Raw genomic sequence first — 24,980 nt, forward strand, 5'->3', positions numbered from 1 at the left:
GGGATGTGAAGGTATATAGCTGGGATATGAGGCCAAGGAGCTGGGATATGAGGTTAAGGAGTTGGGATATGAGGCCAAGGAGCTGTGATATGAGGTCAAGGAGCTGGGATATGAGGCCAAGGAGCTGGGATATGAGGTTAAGGAGCTGGGATATGAGGCCAAGGAGCTGGGATATGAGGTCAAGGAGCTGGGATATGAGGCCAAGGAGCTGGGATATGAGGTTAAGGAGCTGGGATATGAGGCCAAGGAGCTGGGATATGAGGTCAAGGAGCTGGGATATGAGGCCAAGGAACTGGGATATGAGGTCAAGGAGCTGGGACATGAGGCCATGGAGCTGGGATATGAGGTCAAGGAGCTGGGATATGAGGCCAAGGAGCTGGGATTCGTGGTATCAAAAATATTAATTTACAGTCAGTCAATCTTGGTCCTCTTCGTTCGTATCTGCAATCACAACATGTGTGAAGGCCCACCTTTTGTGCTACCACAATATATATGAAGACTTCCCTATTATGATACCACAGCAGACATCATAGTCCTCCCCCCTCTCCACCTCTTTTTTTTTTCAAGCTTCTGCTTGAAGCCTCGTCTGCCACAGTGCAGCTACAAAACTTTTTTGGCTAGTGTGTTCATCTGGTATTGGTATATCCCTTTGAACCTGCTCAACCACGTGAGACCCATTCAGTGATTCCCCTTTGACCACTGTTAATCTGTTCGTCAAGGATGCGAGAACCAATATTCCAGTATCTACGATTGATTTCTGCATGTTCCAAGCTGGCAAGTCTCTCTCTCCTGTGAAGGTTTCATTGACAGCTCTGTATAACCCCCTTTCGCAACCAAGGCCCTTAAAATATCTCAAATTACTCTTGACACACTGAAGAATGGTCCCCCAGAATTGACGTCTGAATAGCAGTTGTAAAATGGTACATAGTCATTCATGCCTGCGTGCTCCCACCTGGTAGACATAGCCTCATGCGTGGAAATGTTTTCTTTGTTGATGTGGTGAAGTGTAAATCTCGTTTCAGTTTTATAAATCCTAACTTTCAGACGTTTTCTAAGAATATTTGGACATTGCTGACCGGAAATGTTGATCCGTGTGACACGAAACATTAATACAGAAACACAACACTCATGGTAGTGCCTTATGGTTGTGCCCAGTGATAGGTCCCCCCCCCCATAGTTTTGCTCCCCCCCCCTCCTCTTCTCCAAAAGATCCGCCTCAAACTAAATTATCGTTCAAAAACTTTTAAGATAATTCTCCGATGCTTTTAAGTAATTCCATGTAATAATTCTCTACAAACCCAGCGCTAATTACTAGATGGAGGAATGTGATACGGTGATTCAGAATGCAGAAGTTAATAACTTAAGGCACTACGCTAGATATGACTGGTCACGTGACAGTGTGAGGTCAGCAGTCACGTGACAGTGAGAGGTCAGCAGTCACGTGACAATGGGAGGTCAACAGTCACGTGACAGTGGAAGGTCAGCAGTCACGTGACAATGGGAGGTCAACAGTCACGTGACAGTGAGAGGTCAGCAGTCACGTGACAATGGGAGGTCAACAGTCACGTGACAGTGGAAGGTCAGCAGTCATTGAACTCACCGTATTCGATTAAACTGAACTAAGTTCAAGAATACTCATAACATACCCGAATGATTATATCCTTAGTGTACGCTGTATACACTCTTGTGTATACCCCTGATGATCATACCCACAGTGTGTATATCCGTGATGATCATACCCTCAGTGTGTATACCCGTGATGATCATACCCACGGTGTATACTGTATACCCTCAGTGTGTATGCAATAATGAAATTCCCCGGCGCGTCATAACTCAGGACGTAATTAGTTTAATGCCAGTTGAGGAGAATTTATGGCTATTGGACGGAGGCCAGGAATAAAAATCCACATATTACCTCTTCCGCTGCTGTTGCTGCTGCTGCTACTCCTGCTGCTGCTACTGCTGCTACTCCTGCTGTTGCTGCTGCTGCTACTCCTGCTGCTGCTACTGCTGCTACTCCTGCTGTTGCTGCTGCTGCTACTCCTGCTGCTGCTACTGCTGCTACTCCTGCTGTTGCTGCTGCTACTCCTGCTGCTGCTACTCTTGCTGTTGCTGCTGCTACTCCTGCTGCTGCTACTCCTGCTTCTGCTACTCCTCTTGTTGATGCTGCTGCTAATGCTGTTGTTGCTGCTATTGTTAATGTTGCTTCTGCTGCTACTACTACTGCTGCTATTGCTGCTGCTGCTGCTTTTTTGCTGTAGCTGCCGTTCTGTAAGAAGATTGATTAATCTTCTAAATAACCTCTAGGAATTTGTAACGATAACAAATGGAATTGAATTGAAAACATTAAGGTAATGCAATATTGCTATTATTGGTTTCATTATTTTTTTTAATCTTGCAGTTACCTTGCTTTCTCTCTCTCTCTCTCTCTCTCTCTCTCTCTCTCTCTCTCTCTCTCTCTCTCTCTCTCTCTCTCTCTCTCTCTCTCTTTCTCTTTCTCTCTCTCTCTCTTTCTCCCTCTCTCCCTTCTTATCGAGCATTTTGTTAAAAGCATTCTTTTTATTCACCAGTCATACTTAGGAACATTAACTATTCTCACGCGAGCCAACACACATGTGGCCCCGTACGAAGGCTTTCAGGTCCAAGTCGTATGACCCAGGCTTGCACGAGGCCTCGGGCAGTGCGAGGATATAAGGAAAGTGGATTTAAGGATTACGGGAAAGCAGAGAGCTGTTGAACTCGAGGGAGTTAAAGCTTACGGAATATAATGTTCGTGACACAGACATGCAAGCAGTCTGAACAAATCCACAAGGGCTGCCTTAATCGAGCAGTCTGGCTATACCTGTAAAGTCGTCTCAGTCCGGACTCTTAGACTGTGTGTTTGTGTGTGTGGAAGATGTTGACGGAGGTATAGCTAGTCACTGGCTTTCAGCGTAAGCTTGTTAGGTCATGAATGAGGGAACAGGGGATAAATACTGAACGAATAGAACTTCAGGAAATGGGGTGAGAGGGTTTGTTAATAAGTCGTACTGTCTGGACACACACACACACACACACACACACACACACACACACACACACACACACACACACACACACACACACATACACTACCCATCGTCAATATTGTGGCTAAGCTTCGAGGAGATATATATATGCGTACATTACTAGAAAAGTTGTTAAATTAAATGTCAATCTCAATATTACTTCTACTACAAGAAATCATTCTCACGTGATATATATATACCAATGAGAAAATCAATTGGCTACACCAGAAGGCTTTGGGGGTAATATGAGAAGCTTGGACTGGCTTCAGTTGAAGCCTCCAGACTTCCTGTGGATTCAGTGGAATCCCTAATTATATAACTTAAACCATGTCGTGTTACAGGGGGTAAGGTGCGTGGGTGGGAGTACTTTGATCCAGGGTTCGAGTCATCTCATTATTCAAATTGATTTTTTTCGTTAATTAACACTTCTGTTGTCATTCCGACTTCTGTTACTAGTGACTATTACTGTTAACCGTTGCTCATTAACAGACCTACTACTGTTATTACCAGGGCCCTCTAATGTTATTATTTATAATGAATACTGTTATTACTAATACACATTCCTTTTTCAATACACATTGGGCCTCCGCTGGCTGGGGTAGACATTAGGTCCCCGGCCGCTGCTTAGAGTAGTGCCCCCACTTATCGATCTAGTCTAGCACCCAGAGTGTGGGGCGGGAGGATGCCAGGTTTCCGATATATACTTTCATATCCCTTCCAGTGCGCGACGACGAATCCAGACCCTTCACAAATACTTCAAGTCCGTGCACTGTGAGCAGGTGAACCTTGTCGGAGGCGCCCCTGGCTCATGAAATAAAAGGGCGGACTCTGCCATACTGTATTCACACTCTGATGTGTCAAGCAGGGAGGCTGCAGATCTCACTCATCCGAGATTAATTCTGCAGTTTATAATGCGAACCATTTCACCTCTCCTGCGCTCCCTGGCTGCCTCGGGGGGCGCATTTTCTTTCTCTTGGGTCAATACGAAACAAATCCTGCGACGACCCCCATCAGCGCCCCGCCCTGCAGCAATTTTAATGAGTCGTCGCCCTGTGCTTGCACGCGATGGGTATCTTTTTTGTGTGTGTGTGTATATGGTTTATAGTTGTGTAATATTATTACTGGGAGTGTGGGTGGTTACCGAGAATGTCGGCTCTGGAGTACGTAGACTCGGGACTCGCCTCAAGAACTATAGATGTGGAAACTTGACAAGGTACGGAAGGATTAAGACGAGGCTCGTCCCTGAAATACGTGGGAAGGGGAACAGTGAAAGACTGAAGGGAAGCAACCTAACGAGGCGAGAAAGGAAGATTGGGGACATGATAGAGATATATGAAGTACTTTAGGAGAATTGGCAAGCTGAAAAAAAGGAAAAAAAACGTTTAAATGAATTCCTGAATTTACCTGAAATTTTACCTGAATTTACCTGAGAGTTATTATTTTTCAAGTAGCCTCGACGAGGACAGAAAGACAGCGGCTTGCCAAAGGTAACTTAATTTGTCCTAACAAACTGAGAGGACATGAATAGAAACTAGAGACACAGGTGAGTCGAAGAAGTGATAAAATATTACTTTAGTGAAGAGTTGTAATAAAATTTAGTAATTAGTAATAAAAAGATAATAAAGTAATTAAAAGTAATTAAGTACCCTTTGTTAATAGAAGAGAAAAAACTATACTAGGCGGTAATTCGGTAGTTATTGAATTATTACATGACCAACGGCTGGAAACGAGGTCCAACTGCAGAAAATCGATCACGTAGGCACAAATAGGTGAGTATACAAACAAAAATTAATTATTGCGCACACACACACACACACACACACACACACACACACACACACACACACACACACACAGGGGGCCTCGTAGCCTGGTGGATAGCGCGCAGGACTCGTAATTCTGTGGCGCGGGTTCGATTCCCGCACGAGGCAGAAACAAATGGGCAAAGTTTCTTTCACCCTGAATGCCCCTGTTACCTAGCAGTAAATAGGTACCTGGGAGTTAGTCAGTTGTCACGGGCTGCTTCCTGGTGTGTGTGTGTGTGTGTGTGGTGTGAAAAAAAAAAGTAGTTAGTGTAGTTAGTAAACAGTTGATTGACAGTTGAGAGGCGGGCCGAAAGAGCAAAGCTCAACCCCCGCAAACACAACTAGGTGAATACAACTAGGTGAATACACACACACACACGCACACACACACACACACACACACACACACACACACACACACACACACAGGGGCCTCGTAGCCTGGTGGATAGCGCAGGACTCGTAATTCTGTGGCGCGGGTTCGATTCCCGCACGAGGCAGAAACAAATGGGCAAAGTTTCTTTCACCCTAAGTGCCCCTGTTACTTAGCAGTAAATAGGTACCTGGGAGTTAGTCAGCTGTCACGGGCTGCTTCCTGGGGTGTGTGTGTGGTGTGGAAAAAAAAAAAAAAGTTAGTAAACAGTTGATTGACAGTTGAGAGGCGGGCCGAAAGAGCAAAGCTCAACCCCCGCAAAAACACAACTAGTAAACACACACACACACACACACACACACACACACACACACACACACACACACACACACACACACACACACACACACACACACACAAATTTTATAAAGACATGCATGTACAGTGAAGAGAGCAGTGATGGCCGAGTGGTTAAGGCGTCTGACTAGAAATCAGATGGGATCTTCCCGCGTAGGTTCGAATCCTACTCACTGCGAGAACGCTGGTTTTCTTGCTTTGACAAAATAAAGAAGGCAGGTGTACTGTACTCTCTCTAGCTCTGGGGGTGCCCTCTGGGGGTGCCCTCTGGGAGCGCCCTCTGGGGGTGCCCTCTGGGGGTGCCCTCTGGGGGTGCCCTCTGGGGGTGCCCTCTGGGGGTGCCCTCTGGGGGTGCCCTCTGGGAGCGCCCTCTGGGGGTGCCCTCTGGGGTGCCCTCTGGGGGTGCCCTCTGGGGGTGCCCTCTGGGAGCGCCCTCTGGGGGTGCCCTCTGGGGGTGCCATGTGGTGGGTGCCACAGGTGATGCACGCGAAACCTTGAAATTAATCTTCAGTGCAACAAAATAAAAAGTATTCAGAGAAGATCTTGTGGATCATTCTTAAAATAATAATAATAAAAAAGCACATTTCCTCTCAGGACCGCGACACTAAGACGTTGGAACAGGAAACTGGCCGCTCTTGAGTTTTTAGTTTTCCTAATGAGTTCCTCACCCACATCCTTTAGGAACTTAAGTGCACATTTACCCCCAGGCGCCCGGGGTCTCAGAGCCTATCGGCACGAACCTGTAACAACGTTCTAAGTCTCTGTACTTGTTGGTTTTCTGGATCTCCCTGGGCGGAGATCCATCTGGGCGTTTGCGGCTGTTGTCAAGTCTGCATAACTAAGGTTCCCTTTCTGCCGATATATATATATATATATATATATATATATATATATATATATATATATATATATATATATATATATATATATATATATATAATAAAAAGTTTGTGAGGGTACCACCTCTGGTGCCAATGTGGGGACCCATAGCCTCGGAGAAGAAAATAAAAAGTATTCAGAGGAGACCTTGTGGCTTCTCACTGAACACTAATATTATCTTCTCCTACCACCCCCATTCTTTTGTATGTACACATATATATTTACTTTATTTGAACTTTGTTACAAAAAAGGAGTTACTTATGGGTTACAAAGATGGTTATCATAGGTTGTCGAGTTCTTCCAGCTCCTCAGATGGCGGGCAGGAACCCTGGATGCAGTGCGCATTTCCCCTCTGTATCGCCACGCTGAGGCGCTGGAAAAGAAAGCTTGCAGCTCTTGGGTCCCTTGTTGTTTCAATGAGCCTAGAACCCAGTTCCTTCAAAAAACTGGTAGCACTTTTACCCCAGGCGCCGAGTGTCTCAGAAGCAATGGGGACAAAATTGTAGTGGTGATCCAGTTCTCTATACTTACGGGATTTGGCTGCTTCCCTGTGGGTGGCAGCGCCACCTGGTTGTGCAACACTGAGGTTAATGTAGGTATTAGCCAGGGTTGATACGCACGTGTAGTCCCATACCAACTGCTTGCCATTCTTCCAGGGGTTCACTGTGATACCATCTGGGCGACCAATAAGAGCATCAGAGTTACGGGGCGTTAGGTAACGGGGCTCTCTTTCAGCTGGGCATCCAGCTGTGGTGAGGCTCCTCTTGATGATGTCGTTAACTTCACTGTGCCTCGAGTGCCATCCCCCTGTGCTTTGGCAGAGTAGGCCATGGTGGCCGTACCTGTCAGCCACCACCTCGCCGCAAATACACCTATAGCTGGTGTGGATTGGGGCAGCAAGGCGGAGGGCCACAGCAATTCGGAGGGCGTGTGGTGTGAGACGCGTGCCAGTTGCCGACATTGGGGTTGCTAACAGGAAATCCCCTGCATGTGGTGCTGCTACTGCTGTGAGGCGAGCAATGTCGTGTTGTGTTGTTGCAGCACCCAGGCACTCTGCAGCAACTTGTTCTACAATGGGGCCATCCCAGCTGGATTGCTTGTGGGCTTTTGGGGATGGTGGTTGAGGTGATGAGCCTGCACGAGAGGCCCACTCTGTGGCACAGCGTGTAAAATTGGGAACATGTACACCTGCCAGCTGATGTAAGTGGGCAGGTAGAATTTCCTTCACAAGGTCGTCGGATGCTGATAAGGAGGACAGGAAGGCTGGAACAGCGATTTGCGTTGCTGTTCGAACTCCGAGGCCCCCAAGTCTTACGGGAAGAGAGGCTTGTTTCCACTGTAGGTCATCGAGAGAGAGGTTAAGGGCTTTTTCTAGCATTGATTTCAGTAACCGGTCATACTCACTTAGTTTTTGGCTACTGTAAGATGGTGAACACCTCAGAAAGTAGGTTAACCTGGGGAGGGACAGACATCTGGTGATGAGGTAGAGTGCATCATGAGCATCAATATCCTCAATCCTCCCATCCATCCTCTTAAGGTCGGCGATTTTCTTATCAAGGACCTCATCGATATATAATAATAACTCATCTATAATATATATATATATATATATATATATATATATATATATATATATATATATATATATATATATATATATATATATATATATATATAATATATATATATATATATATACTGTATATAAGTTGGTTAAGACGCCGGGTTACAACAAGAGGTCCCGGGTTCAATTCCCGCGACAGGTAAGAAGTGTTGGGTTCAATGTTTCCCTTCACCTTATACCTAAGTTCACGTAGCAGTAAACAGGTGTCTGGGAGTTCGAAGTGTGGGCGTGTACACTGTAATGCAGTCGGTATGACAGAAAAAATAGGTTCTGAGTCATTACATTAGACAACCAATGGTTTGAACTGCCCAGACAGTCTTCGGGAATTCGGAGTCTACGGACTCCGAGTTCGATTCCCAGCTGAGGCAGGAATATCTTGTCAGACTTTCTTTCTGTTCACCTAACAGTCGATAGGTACCATAGAGGAAGTTAGCTGCTGTGGGCTGCATCCAGGGGATGTGTATTTACTATTTGTGCCTGTAGAATCGAGTTGTTAGCTCTTGTACCCCGCCTTTCTTGAGCATATGAGGAAAGTTGAAGTAGCCTACTCAAGGAAAGGACCTAAATTCAAAAGGTTTGCATACGCTCAAAAGTGTCAGAAAGCAGTAGATAAGTTTGTCTTTCCGACAGTTTGTCCCTCTCGAAAAGGAGAACAGTGACCACAGACTACAGTACTGCACTACAGTCCTCACACTACAGTCCTCAGACTACAGTCCTCAGCTGCTGACCGGCATATAACAGTCAGACCATCGACTACACGACACCAGTCGTTATACCAGTCTCTTATATCATCCCTTATTACCTCGTGGTCGGCCATTGGCTTGTGCTATATGTCCCTTGCGTGGCCGAGGGAGTAGTTTAATTCTGGGCGCATGTGATCAACGGCTTGCGACCAAATTGAACTTCGTGACGGTGATGGAGGTTGGCCGCTCTTGCTGGCGACTCGCTCTTGGTGAAAAGAATTTGGAGCTCCTCGGGGAGTATTAAGAATAAGAGTTATCAGCTTAAAGGAGAATATCGCGATTGGAAGTTTGAGTTAAGGAGAATTTCACAAATGGACGCTCCAGGTTACATGTATCCAGCGCTCCACACACTATATCCATACTCCACACATTATACCAAGCGCTTCCCATACCCTGTTTCGGTCCAGGACAAACCGAAACGTCGTCACCTCCTTCATGTTGAGGTGTGTGTGTGTGTGTGTGGGTTGGGTGACCTCACACACATTACACCCAGTACTGGATGACCAGACTTTTGTCGGAAAACCCGACACCATTTACTAATATTCAATACAATAGGCAGATAATATTTCTGCTGGGTTGTATAAATAAATTCATTCAAGAGAAGACGGGGCGCAGTGGAATTTTCCTCCCGTAGAAAACGGGGAATATCATTGCCACGTCGCTACTAAATTTACCAGCTATTCTGCTGGGAATTATTCTTAACACAGCAGTCTCGGGGCTGTGAACATCATAAAAACATTTCACTTGAATTAACTTAATTATTAGTACCAAAATAAAGTTAATGAAGGCACTCTCTAAGCACTTCTTGACGCATTTGGAGAACAAGGGATGCGTCAGTGGGAGGGAGGCTTCAGGAGTCAGCCATTGTTAATTTTTACAATAGGTCGCTGGGGCAGAACAGCTCCAATAAATTCTCTTGGACAACGGAGTTAAGGGACTAATAGTGCTCCCGTTATCAACTCCAACTACGTCTACTATAAGGAAAGTGTGTTACCGAAACCCGTTTAGCCAGTTATGTTAGGTATATATATGTGGCAAACCGGTTAGCACGAACGGCAGCAACCAACCCAGAGTGAGTAATATTCTCATTTCTTTATTTAATATACCAATATTTCCTCTGATATAGCTGTCATATATATATAGGATTCCTGCTATTATTGCAAGTGACCTTTGACGGGAACAATTGAAGAGGAAGCTAGAATTATTAGTTACCTAGTGTGAGAAAGCTGCAGGAACACGCAGGCCATAGATCACTAAGAACTCTAATTGACCCGGCCAGGATTCGAACCCGGATCCAGGATCACCCCTAAACGTACACAGTACCGTGACCACCGCACCAATGATCTAATGATCATCATCAATGATCGGCGATCATTGGTGCGGTGGTCACGGTACTGTGTACGTTTAGGGGTGATCCTGGACAGCATGGGTTCGAATCCTGGCCGGGTCAATTAGAGTTCTGAGTGAGTTACCTAGCGTTCCAATAAATGAGTTGGGGGCTGGACTGGCTTGGTCATCCGTGTTCCTATTGGTCGTCTAGGACAAAATCAGTCAAAAAGTTAAGGCCTCCCGATTTTAATTACTGATGAAATACATCAGTAATTAAAATCGGGAGGCCTTAACTTTTTGACTGATTTTGTCTAATACTGTAGTGAGTCAATCAATTTTGATTGATTACACATATAATTTAATAAACCCCCCATAATGTGTAAGGAGATCGATCTGTGAGAATTTGCAGAAATACAGTCCACTCTATCATGCCATTTGCTATCGAAATATATAAATTAACGTAAATATAAATTCATATAAATTAAATAAATTTAAATCTCACAGATCGGTTCCCCACAACTTTAACAAGCAGGGAAAAATTTTTCATTTTGATCCAATGAATTTACATATTTACTGCACTGCTTTTTGCCAAATTAAATATTGCTCCTGGCAGTATAGGTTCGAGTCACTTCTGGGGTGGGAGTTTTCAGTCATATATATATATATATATATATATATATATATATATATATATATATATATATATATATATATATATATATATATATATATATATCATCTGAGTATATATATCAAAATCTCTTTAGTAGTCTTAAGCTCGCTGCCAAACAGTACTACATTAAACAAAATAAAAACAATGTGTAAATTTAAGACGATTTACTAGCGCATCTGTGCTGGACTCTACTCTAGTAAACCATTTTATAAATGTACCAAATTCGTTTATGGACTGCTCCAACTCGCTAAATAATTACGACTTCACATTTGTTTATGTCTGTGAACGCGAGACTTCATCACGAAGGTCTGCTGCTGAGCTCTTCCGGAGTGCCACACATGTCATTCTAGTCTAGTCATTTTTTCCTGATACAATTCTTTATTCTTGGGAATAGTACGCAAACTAGGCTTCCGAGTAGTTCAGAGTCACCTTAGAGATTATATTAGCTCTTGGACCCCGCCTTTCTAACCGTCGGTTGTCTAATGTACTGACTCCCGACCTATTTTTGTCCTCCAGCACATCTACAACACATTTATCCCACATATATTCCCAGGATGCAACCCGTAGTTGTTATCTAACTCCCTATTACCTACTTACTGTTAGGTGAACATAGGCGTCAGATGGAAGGAACTGGAAGGAAGATAGACAGGGAATCGAACACTGACGCATAAGGCTATGGTTCTTGAGTGCTGTTCACTAGGCTGTGTGTGTGTGCTCATCTATTTGTGTCTGCAGGATTAAGCTCTAGCTCTTGGACCCTGTTCTTCTAGCCACCGGTTGTCTAATGCCATGATTTTGTATGTGTGTGTGTGTGTGTGTGTGTGTGTGTGTGTGTGTGTGTGTGTGTGTGTGTGTGTGTGTGTGTGTGTGTGTGTGTGTGTTCAACACTAGGGTGACGTCAATATGAAAACAGATGTATTGTTCGCCTGTTGTACAGTGAGTGATAATGATCAGTCCGGCTCTCCAGAATACACCACGCCGATCTGGCTCAGTTATGCATGTAATACCAATATACAAAATTGCATTTCAAAATTCAATTTATTTTATTATCGTGAAAGTGGCGTTGAAAGTATAAGTGCCACGCAGTATAAGCTCTCTCTCTCTCTCCTGTTACAAGAGTTTTTTCACGTGTTATTAAGGGTCATCTGCTTTCACAGTCATACATTCTCCCCGCGCCTCGGAAACAGTTTCATCTGGGTTCGAGCCCTTGCCAGGGAGGACTAACCGTGCGTCAATCCTAAACTGTTCGTCCCTGTTCACCCAATGGTATGTGGAGGACCTTGTTGTAAGCCAATTGACAGGCTATGTTCCATGGCAAACTAGTAGGGTAAGACTTAAATGAGATATGGGAAGGGAAAGCTCTTAGCCTGCCAACAGTGATCAAAAGCCATCTACTTATCACAGCTTGTCTTGTGATGAGCAAATTATTGTTTTGGGTTAAATAGAGCACAAAGTGGTGATATTGCTGTAGAGAGAGACACAGGACGCGTGTTGATGAAGTTCTCTTCAATATCTACGGAGGAAGAGGACAAGAAAATACATAGTAGCAGGTCTGACACTATGTGTGCCATGGAGGACGTAGTGAAGGTAGAAGGTATAGTTCCAGCGTCCTTCTTGTAGATTTTGCATCTGAAGTTCACTGAACCTGCGTAAACAGTCAAAATAACTTGGGTGATTCCAGCTCTCTGTGCTGCGAGCTCTATGTCTGTAATGTTGCTTTTATTTACTGAAGAATATTCGTTGTTTGTAAGAACTGGTGTTATCTGTTCCAGTAAATATATTGTTTGCTCGAAACATCGTGTACCCAGGAGCAGTGTTTGTGAGTACAGAAACATTATCCTTCTTCGCTTATTTTCGGCTTCCTTCCCTCACCCTTCCCTTCCCTCCTTCACTCCCTATCCAGCCTTGCGGTCCTACCCACCCACCGTCCGTACTCCCCACCCAACCATGGGGGCTCCACCGGGGCAGCAGACCCTGCTCCGTATTCCCTGGAGCATCGCATCCTCAGTCCTCTGTTATGAAGCCTTCCGAGGCGCTAGAATGAGAAAATTGTCCCTCGTGGCCATAACACCGCCTGATTCCCCCCCTCCATTTTTATGCTGCTGCCTCAGCCGTCCCTGTTACTGCTGCTGCTGTTACCTCAGCCGACCATGTCCCTGCTGCTGCTGCTTCCCCAACCGCCCCTGTTAGCTGTTGTTGCTGCTGTCTCAGCCACTCCAGATTCTCCTGTTCCTGCTGCCTGTGTCCCTCTGTTGTCAGAGCTGATGCCCTTGCTGCTCTTGCTTGTAAGTGCTTATGGGTCTTCACTTCTGAGTTCCCCCATTGCTGACTATTCTCGGCTCGAAGAGTGTGGCCTCAGCTTTATATACTTCTAAATTTTGCATGGATGATCATATGGGTGAAGGGCAGCAAAATGGATGGAGGGCAGGGAGGTGGGTGGATAGAAGGCAGAGAAATGGGTAGAGGACTGGGTGATGGGTAGAGGACAAGGAAATGGGTGGAGGGCGTGTGGGTGGCGGGTCAATACTCAGCAGGCTATAGCTGCCGTTCGCCCATATATTTGTGCCATCTGCCTGCCGTACCTGGGCTAGGCTGGAGGAGACGAGATGGAGTGGCGTGGAGGTTCGTGGAATGAAGTGGCATGGAGTAGTATGGTTTGGAGTGGAGAGGTGGAGTGTGTATGGGAGTGGAGTGATGTGGGGGTGGAGCGGGCCAGCTAGGTGAGGATGAGGCTTCCCTCATAACCAGAAATTCATTACATTTCTGAAGTGTGGAATAGGAGCGACAAGCCACTGTGTGTACGGAATGTATACCATTTCCCCGTCCTCTGGGAGGCTTCCGACGTCTTCTCTCTATGCACACACCAGTCAAATGTGACGGGTCACGGGCATGGGGGCTGTGTTCACCTGTCTTGTGGAAGGTTTCCGTCGTCTTGTCCCTATACAGACACCTGTCAAATTACTGTCTTCTTATTTTTATTCTAGTAGTTCATATAATATGTGGTGAGTATGTTTAGCCTCGTCAGCTTGTAAATCAGTCAGTGTTCTCGATCTGTCAGTGTTCTCGCCCTGTCAGTGTTCTCGCCCTGTCAGTGTTCTCACCCTGTCAGTGTACTCACCCTGTCAGTGTTCTCGCCCTGTCAGTGTTCTCACCCTGTCAGTGTACTCACCCTGTCAGTGTTCTCGCCCTGTCAGTGTTCTCACCCTGTCAGTGTTCTCACCCTGTCAGTGTTCTCGCCCTGTCAGTGTTCTCGCCCTGTCAGTGTTCTCACCCTGTCAGTGTACTCACCCTGTCAGTGTTCTCGACCTGTCAGTGTTCTCACCCTGTCAGTGTACTCACCCTGTCAGTGTACTCACCCTGTAAGTGTACTCACCCTGTCAGTGTTCTCACCCTGTCAGTGTACTCACCCTGTCAGTGTACTCACCCTGTCAGTGTTCTCGCCCTGTCAGTGTTCTCACCCTGTCAGTGTTCTCACCCTGTCAGTGTTCTCGCCCTGTCAGTGTTCTCGCCCTGTCAGTGTTCTCACCCTGTCAGTGTACTCACCCTGTCAGTGTTCTCGCCCTGTCAGTGTTCTCGCCCTGTCAGTGTTCTCGCCCTGTCAGTGTTCTCACCCTGTCAGTGTACTCACCCTGTCAGTGTTCTCGCCCTGTCAGTGTTCTCGCCCTGTCAGTGTTCTCACCCTGTCAGTGTTCTCACCCTGTCAGTGTTCTCGCCCTGTCAGTGTTCTCGCCCTGTCAGTGTTCTCACCCTGTCAGTGTACTCACCCTGTCAGTGTTCTCACCCTGTCAGTGTTCTCGCCCTGTCAGTGTTCTCGCCCTGTCAGTGTTCTCACCCTGTCAGTGTACTCACCCTGTCAGTGTACTCACCCTGTCAGTGTTCTCACCCTGTCAGTGTACTCACCCTGTCAGTGTACTCACCCTGTCAGTGTTCTCACCCTGTCAGTGTTCTCACCCTGTCAGTGTTCTCGCCCTGTCAGTGTTCTCACCCTGTCAGTGTTCTCGCCCTGTCAGTGTTCTCACCCTGTCAGAGTTCTCACCCTGTCAGAGTTCTCGTCCTGTCAGTGTTCTCACCCTGTCAGTGTTCTCGCCCTGTCAGTGTTCTCGCCCTGTCAGTGTTCTCACCCTGTCAGTGTTCTCACCCTGTCAGTGTTCTCACCCTGTCAGTGTTCTCACCCTGTCAGTGTTCTCACCCTGTCAGTGTTCTCACCCTGTCAGTGTTCTCCCCCTCTCCCCCTAGTGTTGTCCTTCATGGAGGTCTCCCGCTTCATCTTGAGCACCTCGGCTGGTAATTGGATTACCAACACTACCCGCAGCCAATAGCACAGACGCGCGCGCGCACATATATGCATCTAATGGGGCCCAACATGTGCAATAATATGTATAACAATATACATAAAAGAGGGGAGGGGAGGGGAGGGGAGGGGAGGGGAGGGGAGGTGTGTACTCACTTATTTGTACTCACCTATTTGTGCCTGCGGGATCGAGCATTGACTCTTGGATCCCGCCTTTCTAGAAATCGGTTGTTTACAGCAATGACTCCGGTCCCATTTCCCTATCATATCTAGTTTTAAAATTATGAATGGACGGTCCTCGACCAGGAATCCTTTTTTGTTACACACCCCCCAAGAAGCAGCCCGTAGCAGCTGTCTAACTCCCAGGAACCTATTTACTGCTCGGTAACAGGGATGTATCAGGGTGAAAGAAACTGCCCAGTTGTTTTCGCTTCCTTCGGGGATCGAACGCAGACCCTCAGGATTACGAATCCCGAGCGCTATCCACTCAGCTGTCTGGCCCCCTGATGGGGGGGGGGGGGTGGGGGATGGATGAACAACTCCAACACGTTTTCTATATCCCTAGATAATGTTTCTAGGTCTCCTGACAGCTAAGTGATGAAACAAATGGACACAGTTTCTTTCACTCTGATGCGTCTGTTCACCTAGCAGTAAATAGGTACCTGGGAGTTAGACAGTTGCTACGGGCTGCTTCCTGGGGGTGTGTAACAAAAAGGATTCCTGGTCGAAGACCGGGCCGCGAGGACGCTAAGCCCCGAAATCATCTCAAGATAACCTGAAGATAACCTCTATGAACATTCTAATGCTAAAAAATGACCGAGATTATAACCGGGTCCAACGACGGCGTTGTCTTGATTTGCCACAACGTGCAAAATACACCGTGCTAACCTAACCCGAGACGTGTGTATATATATGTAGGAACCCTAGCAACCTACCTAACCTAACCTACCAATTTACAGTCTCCGTGGTGTAGTGGTAAGACACTCGCCTGGCGTTCCGCGAGCGCTGTCACGGGTTCGTATCCTGGCCGGGGAGGATTTACTGGGCGCAATTCCTTAACTGTAGCCTCTGTTTAACGCAACAATAAAATGTGTACTTGGATGAAAAAACGGTTCTTCGCGGCAGGGGATCGTATTCCAGGGACTTGCCCGAAACGCTACGCGTACTAGTGGCCGTACATGAATGTAACAACTCTTGTATATATCTAAAAAAAAAAAAAAAAAAAAATACATAGAAAACGTGGATATTTTTAGAAGCGGCTACTTTTCGTGGTCCTTTGTATGAATTCATAGCCATGCAAAATACCACTTTTGTATGATACCACAACGTACAAAATGAGACGTACTATAGCTGAGAGGACGGTCTGTGGCCGATTATTCTAACCGTATAAAGTCAGCAAAAACGGAATTCCCGGGATTTAACCATAATTGAAAAACAGTATTAAACATTAATACAAAAATATGTAAGTCAGCGATAAGATATTCATAAGACCAACATTGCCCAGATTAAATGGCTCAAGCTGGGGCTGGAAAAAACTAATTGAAAACTGAATAAATGATTATCGAGAAACATTATTAAACTTTCATTAACCGGGAAGTAATTTTTATCAAATTGTTGAAGTAAAAAGAAACTCGAAAGCTATTATTGGCAGTAATTAAGGTGATAAAGTCGTAAACTCACCTTGACTACAGCAGCCCTCTGAAGGCTGAGGAAGGTCTAATGCCATTCTCAGACCCTTGTCTAGATGTAGTACAAAATGATGTTTTTTTTTGTTTGTTGCCGCCGAAGGCGGCTAGTTTATTGTGCACCCCATACTCATCCTGTCCATGCGCATCATCCTGGGTTGTCCTAGAACTGTCAGAATTGTTACCATGAGAAAGGAACTAAAATTACCTTCCATTTACGAAAGAATAGTTCTACTTAGTACTATGTTTTGTGCGAAAATTTTGAAAAATAATGGTCTTCCCAACTCGATTCACATTAAACTAAGATCCATTCTAAACAATTCTGTTCCCTCAATCCGCCGCAAAGAGCTCCTTACAGTGTAGGAGTCACTTCAAACACCACACAACCTCGGTTGCCTCTGGTGGGGGAGTGGAACCCACGAGGCTACACACGACGCTGGTGGTGGGCTGGAACCCAAGATAAATGGTATCGAGAATCTCTTCTGGTGCTGCTTGGACGTGGCCTTTAACAAAAGTACTGAAAACCTTTTCCAATATTGGTGCCAAGCAGGGAGCCAGCAGGTGTTGTGTACAAGCCAGACACGCCCACCGGAAAAGCCCAACACGCCCCCAAGACGAGCCCAGTATGACCCCATCCTTAGATAAGCCCACCACACCCCCACGGACGAGCTTATCGGGCCCTCGAGACAAGCCCAAGACGCCTATGAGCGTCTTGGGCTTGTTAGAGCAGCTTACATTACCCTGAGGCCATCTTACCGACACACCCAAGGCCGTCGTAGGTGATAATCCGACATCTTCAGACAAAGAAATCATGGTATTACCTCGCTCATGACACGAAAGGCAAATTAACAGAGAAGCAAGAATACAGAGGCGTACATTTAAGTAGATCAAGATAGAATATAAAATATTCTATTCTCTTCGTCCCCAAACAGAGCAGAAACAGCTAGCTAGGTTTCATTTTACCTGATGCCGCTCTTCACCTACCACTTAAATATGTACCCTGGAGATAGGCAACTGCTGTGGAGGTTGTATCCTGGGGAACCGTCAATAGTTGGCCAAGGGAGGGGTGGGTGGGGGACCTTAACAAAGGTACAGGTTTTCCTGTCCTCCCCGATAAAGAGGGGAAATTATGTAAAAGCTTTACTACTCCTTGTCTCTTCTTCTCAAGCCCCAAGATTAGTTGAGGACGCCCGGGGGTGTGGTCGGGCTGGGACCGGAAGGTTAGGGCTGGTCTTGGGGGGAGCGGTCAAGAGGTACGGAAGACAGGTGTTTAAAGGAGTAAGGAACACTCTTGCTTCCTTAATTGGTAACTTTAAACCGTGACTTTAATAGTTTCTTGGGAGTTGCTTGAAGGGTTGGGGAAGGGGGGACAGGCGAGGCACGAAGACACTACCTTACCTTGCCATGATTTCAGGGGATCAACGTCCCCCGCGGCCCTGTCCTCGACTAGGACCTCCTGGTTGCTGGTCTGGTCAAACAGGCTTCCTCCCAAAAATGGAACAAAAATAGAACAAAAATAACTCCCCAAAAATAGAACAAAAATACCTCCCAAAAATAGAACAAAAATACCTCCCAAAAATAGAACAAAAATACCTCCCAAAAATAGAACAAAAATAACTCGCCAAAAATAGAACAAAAATACCTCCCAAAAATAGAACAAAAATAACTCCCCAAAAATAGAACAAAAATACCTCCCAAAAATAGAACAAAAATAACTCCCCAAAAATAGAACAAAAATACCTCCCAAAAATAGAACAAAAATACCTCCCAAAAATAGAACAAAAATAACTCGCCAAAAATAGAACAAAAATACCTCCCAATAAAGCACATCTTCTGATCGTCACCCCTCCAACCACTTCTTATTTTTAGATTTGTTCCTTTTTTGTCTTGCGTCTTTTCCTGGAGAATAAAAAAAGAGCTGCATTTTTGGTGTGGCAAATCCTCTATTGGATTTTACCGATCGTTTAAAAGCTACATGTTATTGCTGTTTCCCAATTGTTCGCAAGCTCTTTTGGCGTTTATTTGGCGATGAATCGTGTTCCTGTATGGTGGTACACACACTGTTTCTTGGCACTGTTTGCTAATCACAGTGTTCATGTATTTTTTTGTAATCGACACTGTTCCTAGGCATTGTTTAGTTCCTAGTTCATTGTTCCTTGGCATTGTTCAGCTCTCCATAGTCTTCCTAGGCATTGTTTGGCTCTTTAAGCTCTGTTTATGTTCTTCGAACGTCAACCGTGACGCACTGCCTGGATGACGCCATGAGTAAGGAGAGTCCTGGTGGGTGGAGTGGACTCTAGTGCACCACCTAGGTGGGTGGAGTGGGCTCTATGCACCACCTGGTGGGTGGAGTGGGCTCTATGCACCACCTGGTGGGTGGAGTAGGACTCTATGCACCACCTGGTGGGTGGAGTGGAGACTGTTCTATGCAACTCCCACCGTCTGTCCTCTGGCCCAGACAGAGCACGAAGAAGCTTTCTGGATCCCATTACTCTCAAGTATCATATCTCCCTCTACCTTTTTTTCTCTCTCTCTCTCTCTCTCTCTCTCTCTCTCTCTCTCTCTCTCTCTCTCTCTCTCTCTCTCTCTCTCTCTCTCTCTCTCTCTCTCTCTGTCTCTCTCTCTCTCTCTCTCTCACTCAGACTTCTGGGCTTCGGGAATTTTGCTTCAATTTGCGATGCTGCAAAAGAAAATTTTTAGAAATACTATACGGTAGCGTAGATGTTTGAATATTAATAACAATAAACATTAATTTCTTCCTTTCTGTAAGAAAATATGAGGTGAATAATAACATTATTTTATTTATAAAATATAGAAAGGAACATGTTACAGGGATTACTAGTATGTAGAGTAATTGTATATTACATAAAGTCACTAATTACACACCTGCATAGCTCAATTTTAATGGTCAAATGCTCTAAAATGTTGCATTTCTGCTAAATTGCAATGTATTATAGCATTGTCCATCTATGACAGATAGCAGGTAACACACTTTGCCCATCAGCTTGCGAGTGCTACTAACACCTTATAGAGTTTCCTGTCAACATAATATATTGACTATTCTCTGGTTATCCAACACACACACACACACACACACACACACACACACACACACACACACACACACACACACACACACACACACACACACACACACACACAATTTCAGAGATATTAGAAATAATTTTTTTAGTGTCAGAGTAGTTGACAAATGGAATGCATTAGGCAGTGATGTGGTGGAGGCTGACTCCATACACAGTTTCAAATGTAGATATGATAGAGCCCAATAGGCTCAGGAATCTGTACACCAGTTGATTGACGGTTGAGAGGCGGGACCAAAGAGCCAGAGCTCAACCCCCGCAAGCACAATTAGGTGAGTACAATTAGGTGAGTACACACACACACACACACACACACACACACACACACACACACACACACACACACACACCTTTGATTCCATTAAATATAATTTAATAAGCAAATATGTCATAATAAAATAGATTGAAGGCGAAACCAAGAAGATCTAAACAGAAAAACATAAGAAAACAAATGACAACTTAAATTTAATCCATGTGAAAAGTAATGAGAAGGGAGAGAGAGAGAGAGAGAGAGAGAGAGAGAGAGAGAGAGAGAGAGAGAGAGAGAGAGAGAGAGAGAGAGAGAGAGAGAGAGAGAGAGAGAGAGAGATATTAGAAGACCAGAGAATCAACACACCCCGAGGGTCGTGCTAATGACCCAGGCGTGGAGAGGTTGTCACCACAACCCCTTGTGGTGTGGTCGGGACGTGCTCCTCCGACCTATCACCAGAGTAACTAACGGAGAGGCGCCAGAGGGCTGCATGAAAGAGTGTTGTGCACACTGCAACATAGAGCAACAGTAATGGATAATCTGAGAAGAATATGTAGAATATGAAGAATCTGTAGAATGTGAAGAACATGCACATAGGGAATACAAAATTAATGGAATATTAAATATATATATATATATATATATATATATATATATATATATATATATATATAATATATATATATATATATATATAATATATATATAATATATATATATAATATTTATATAATATATATTTAAAGTTCAAAAGTGAAGTCAATGGCAAGACTTTTGCCCTTGACTTGCCATACCTCTTTCTTAATACGTTCAGTCAATGGTTGTTCCTAAACACACAAACTATACTCAGTGGGTGCGATAACCTTAGAACACAACATAAATATAATTGACATAAATGCAAAAGTGTTATATTTGAAATTATATATTTTATATACGTATTAATCTCATCATCCATTGCCTTTTAGATTAACATGACCTTGAAGGTTAAAACTCCAGTCACTAATAACGAAGATAATGAATTTTGGGAAATTTTCGATGGTGAGCGTCTAAATGGTGTCATTAATTCCATATTCCACACATCACTGAGAGTCACCGTGGAAATTGTGTATCTACAGGTAGTTTCTGAATACATAAACCCAGTCACAGATTCTTTCACTGAAACTGACATGGAGTACGATTGGCAGACAGTCAGCAAGGCGGACAGCCCGCCTGCTTTTATACCTCTCACTGTATTTCCCACTTCTATACTTCCCTTCACCTATGCCTCTCCTTCCTCTTTACTCCCCCCCCCCCCCCAAAAAAAAAAAGTACGATTTTTTTGTCCATATGCTCTTGGACTATTAAGGTGACTGATGGTCTAATAGCCGCATCAACAATAATAAATCAACATTACCAGCATAATATAACATTGGCAGCATCTTTTATAAAGTTCAGAAGCATGAACGGGCGAGATACAGACATGACAGAAAATGAAGGATGTTGAAGACATGTTCTCAAAAGGTTTGTAATGTCTTGCGAAGTCCCCAGCTGACTGACAGACCATATATTTTTGCAGCAGAAGTGCTCTCGTTGCTACCAAGCACATTCTGATTACCTAGTTATTCGTCCACTGACCAGGTTCCTTTCTGTATGGTACATCATGATCTGGTTCCTCTTGGCTTCCAAATGAGTTTGCTCTTTGACCAGACCACACACTAGAAGGTGAAGGGACGACGACGTTTCGGTCCGTCCTGGACCATTCTCAAGTCACAATCGACTTGAGAATGATCCTGGACGGACCGAAACGTTGTCATCCCTTCACCTTCTAGTGTGTAGTCTGGTCAAACTACTTCAGCCACGTTATTGTGACTCATCGCCTGCAGTTTGTTCTTTATGACATGATTACTCATGATTGAACTCATCATAATCTAGTGTACCAAAGCCTTGGTACACCTGTCTCAGGTACACCTGTCCCAGGTACACCTGTCCCAGGTACAGCTGGGACAGCATGACCTGTCTCCCTGTGACCTTCATTCCCTCCCTCCCCCATGGTCTGGTTTCCACTACAATACATATTGCCCGGGCTCGCCTTGTATGTCGCATTACCCAGTGGCCTCTCTCGTGAGCCTCGCCGCTCATGCATTACCTTGATGTATTTCTGGGGGTCCTCCCTTACACTCGCTGTATACTCCTATGAGCTATACATCTACCTACGCGCACTCTGTTGTAACTATTACTGGGTGCAGTAATCTTGTATGTATGTGCTCCAAGTTGCTCTAATGTGTATATTTTCCAAGGTTGCCCTACTCTGCACTCCGACTGTGAAGTCGCTGTTGTTGGTAATATTTCTGCCGCAGTAGCAACAAGGTCACCACAGCCTGGGGGGGTGTACTACACGCTGTAATACCTAGCTGAAATATTCCAAAACTTAGATGGCAAGGATTAACGAAGACAAGTATGCCTGTCGTGTTCATAACGCAAACAACGACACGCAGGAACCCGGAGCAGAGAAGAAAACAGCATTTTCAGACTGATGCGTTGAGTCTGGAGCCATTAAACACGACAGTAGCATCAAATTGAATGAATGTGGCATATAAAACTGTTTCTTCCGTGGCAGGGTTCTCATATAATTCATTAACAGTAGTAAAAGATGAGTTATACCATTCAGAGATATACAGCATGTTCACGTGTGTGTAAGTGTTCAGGGATTTTGTTTATTTTAGGATTTCCAAGCGTTGACGTCTGCCATCATTTGTAGTATATGATTTATGGCAAAATGATAACTAACTGATTCGAGTACAGCTGATATGTTGACAGTATCATCGACAAGACTGACCAGTAACATAATCGAGTCTGCCGCTCCTGAGATGTGTTACGTTTGACGAATCAAAGTTTAAGATTGTTCAATATATCGGGAACAACAATGTGTCAATTTAACATTTGATTACACCTTACATATTTATACTAAATAAGTTAAAACCCCGTCGCCGTAGCAATCTGAAACTGAGGTTTTTAACACGTAATGATTGCATTACTCTTTTTTTCGGCATTTAGTAGTTTCTGTTCTGTGTTTACCAGTTACTGATCTGTATGCACTTAGCAGTTGCAGATCTAAGTGCTCCAAGGCAGTGTCTGATTGCTGTGTTCCAGGCACTTCATGGCCTGCGTGTACAGGACACAGGTGACCTTTCTGACGCAGAAATCAGTGTATGATTTCTGTGCACCAAGTAGTTATTGATCTGTGTGTACCAGCAGAGTTTCTGCTCTGTGTGGACCAGGACACTTCATGGTCTATGTGTACAAGGCAGCTCCTGACTGCTGTACAGGTAAAGTCATGAATGCAAATAGCATGGTGCATCTGGCCACCAATATGGCCCGCCTAATTAAGGTGCATTAGTGAGGGTATTAGTGGACCCCAGGCAGCATGTTAAGCCTCTTACCAACAATTGGCGACTCGAGACCTCATCTAATTTCCTGTCTCATTAACAAGCTTTCTTAAATTTACATAAGATTCAAATTCTTTTCAGGAAGATCATTGCTTATAAATGAATCCCTCTCCGGGTTAAATAGCTGTAAATCGTCTCAATAGTTGAAGTGTTATAACAACTTTTGTTTACTCCCGATAACTGAGAAATAGGTAAACAAAAATCCGAAAAAACTTCCGGTAAAGGCATGTTATGATTTTATATGCAAATTTTATATTTGCATATATAAAATATAAAATCTTTGTATATTATTTAAATTGTTGCATTGTATTGTACTTCAGAGTGCTGTATATTTACACTGGCTTAACTCTTTTCCTTTATAATTATTACTCCTCTTGTGACTAGTTCTATGTTCTATCCGTTATTGTGGCTGACTATCATCATCAAATCATCATCATTAATGACTAGCTTCATCAAATCCGGTCTTGTAGTTGAATATTCGTCTTAATCTCATTTTAGTTGGTAGCTATATTATGGTTTCCTGTATTAGTTAATGTGAGACTCGTTCATTACTTCAGTCGTTCCGGAATGTTATATCATTTGAATGTTTTCTGATATTTTATTTTTGTATTTAGTCTGCGACTATTATCTGTTTTAATTTGTCATTTGTATGTCATAACTGTTAAATTTGTGGCAGAAAAGGATGGGGAAAAAGTAAACTTACTGAAGAATTCGTTCTCAGTTTTTACATTCCCTGGTATTTCTATCATAACTGTTTATTGTTTACTTGTGTACTTGTTTGCATTATATAAGTAACGTCTGTGACAAAAAAATAAGAAGTTTCATCTAGCTCTTGTAACCTTCTTCTGCTGGGAACTATTTTGACGAAATATTAAAGGGTTTAAATGGCAGAAACCAATATACACACCTCGTTATTAATATATATACACTTCATCATTAATTTGCACTCTGTTGTAAAGTCGTGAGATTGCAAATGTCACTTATGCCACTGCAGGAGTCCTCAAATCTCTCGTTTGTTAATGCAAGTACTCTATAATATATATATATATATATATATATATATATATATATATATATATATATATATATATATATATATATATATATATATATATATATATATTTTAATCCGCATGCTTAAACTACTAACTCATTAAAGGAACATGTAGGGAAGACGTTTTCTTGAAACAGTGCCACAGAGTCGACCAGCTTGACTACCAATCGTGGGTGAGCAGCCTCATTCATGAATATATCATGAAGGAGTACATTATCCTCCCGCGCTCACCCTCCGGAGGAGTGAGGTGCCCGCGCACCCTACCACCTCCCGCGGCGTCACTCCAACTCTCCCTCCTGCTGCTGCTGCTGCTGCTGCAGTGCCCCCCCCGCCGTCTGGCGCTT

At 44.2% G+C, this 24,980-nt stretch overlaps 1 protein-coding gene and 1 non-coding gene across 3 annotated transcripts in view; both read left to right on the forward strand.

Annotated features, from left to right (window-relative positions):
• The window catches only part of LOC123754599 (galactosylgalactosylxylosylprotein 3-beta-glucuronosyltransferase P), a 117,293-nt gene that overhangs the window by 21,303 nt on the left and 71,010 nt on the right, over window positions 1-24,980 (forward strand). The window lies entirely within an intron of this gene.
• On the forward strand, window positions 5,679-5,760 carry TRNAS-AGA (transfer RNA serine (anticodon AGA)). Its single transcript has one exon. It is a non-coding gene; the product is annotated as a tRNA-Ser (tRNA).

This window comes from Procambarus clarkii, chromosome 18, assembly GCF_040958095.1.
Source record: "Procambarus clarkii isolate CNS0578487 chromosome 18, FALCON_Pclarkii_2.0, whole genome shotgun sequence".
Taxonomy (NCBI): domain Eukaryota; kingdom Metazoa; phylum Arthropoda; class Malacostraca; order Decapoda; family Cambaridae; genus Procambarus; species Procambarus clarkii.